Here is a 1,558-nt window from a genome sequence, read left to right as displayed (position 1 = left end):
CAAACTAAGTTTGGTGTTTATTGTTGCAATGATAACAAATTTCTTTGATGGTTTATTTTGGGAAGCTTTGACTGAACACAAATTATGTAAAGTTTTCTTTCATCTACATAGTCTGTTTTCTTCAAGGTGCCTTTTTCTGCTTGTTTGGTCTTTATCTTGCATAATAAAAGACTTTCTCTAGAGTTCTGGTAATCTTGTTTTTCTGCTCAGGATTGAGAGGGGTAGACTAAAGAGATGACTGGAAATTCTGAGTACACAGAGAACTCGTGTAGTTTTTAAATTTACTGTAGGGCCATTTATTTGTTGGATAATCCCAAATGTCAGTTTCTCTACTTCGTCTGTCTTGGGTTGCCCAGATTTCCCCAGGGGAAGGTGTGCCAATCTTGGGCCTAGAGGGTAAAGATCTGACTGCCTTGGTTTGGGGGCTGAATAGTTGATGAGGGCTGTGGAGCAGGAGGTGGAGCCTTATCAAGCAGGATGCATGTGACTATGCAAACCTTCACTTTCGCATAGTGCCAATGCCCTTAACTGTGCCTAGAGTTTCTACTTGAGTCGGGGAGAAATAGTCATCCAGTAGCAAGGAGTTAGGGAAAGGATTTGTGTTTGTGGGTAATTCTTTGATATAATCATGTCTATTTTCAATTTTCTACGCCTTTGATATAGAATTCAGCTTTCTCAGTTCTTCTAAGTTAATTTGCAGTATTTGCTTTCCAGCTTCCAGAAATTTATTTTTGTTGTCCCCATCTTTGTGCTTTCATGTCTTTGCTGTTTCTTTTTTTTGATATCACTGTTGTAGTTTCAGGGAGGGAGCAAAATTAGATTGATGTGTTCTATTCACCGTCTTAAGCCAGAATGCCTCTACTGCTTTTTTCATTAGCCATATGGCCTCCCATTGGCATTCCACCAGAAACATATCTGTAAAGTCTATAGTTTTGTAAACCTCATTCACCAATAGCCAAACTGTTTTCAGAACATTTAGGCAAGTCATAAGATTAAGCAATGAACTGGTTTAACTACTGAAGTCTTTCATATGCATATCATTAGGAAATGGATTCAGCAGCTTCCTCTTTTGAAATTCTCTTCCTTTGCATTTTCTGAATCACAAGTTGAATGTGTTATAATTTAAAGAATGCCCTGGGTTTGAATGGGAAAGAAGGAGGTAAGAGGGGAGAGGAAGAGAGTAAATGAAGAAGCAGGGAGAGAGAGAAGAATTAAACTGTTCCTGAATAAGTGTATGGGAGGAAGGACTTCCCTTCTACCCTTCTAGCTTTGATAGTTGGGTCTATGAAATAAACCGACAACAGGAAGTTTAACAGGAGAAAAGGCCTACAAATTTATTAATTTTTTAGTAGTATGAGCATGAGGACATCACAGGGGGAAAATATGAGTACCCAAAATAGTGAGATTTGAGGAGCTTATATATGGTCTTAGCAGAGGAAAGGGAAGGAGGATTAGGTCTCTTAGGGGAGAGTAAATGATTTTTAGAAAAGATGAATGGGCCCTTAAAAGAGTAGATAGGAGATGGATAGTATGACAAGTGTATCTTCTGGCCTCCTCT

Source organism: Pseudorca crassidens, chromosome 11, assembly GCF_039906515.1.
Source record: "Pseudorca crassidens isolate mPseCra1 chromosome 11, mPseCra1.hap1, whole genome shotgun sequence".
Taxonomy (NCBI): domain Eukaryota; kingdom Metazoa; phylum Chordata; class Mammalia; order Artiodactyla; family Delphinidae; genus Pseudorca; species Pseudorca crassidens.
Note: the sequence above shows the minus strand (reverse complement) of the source record.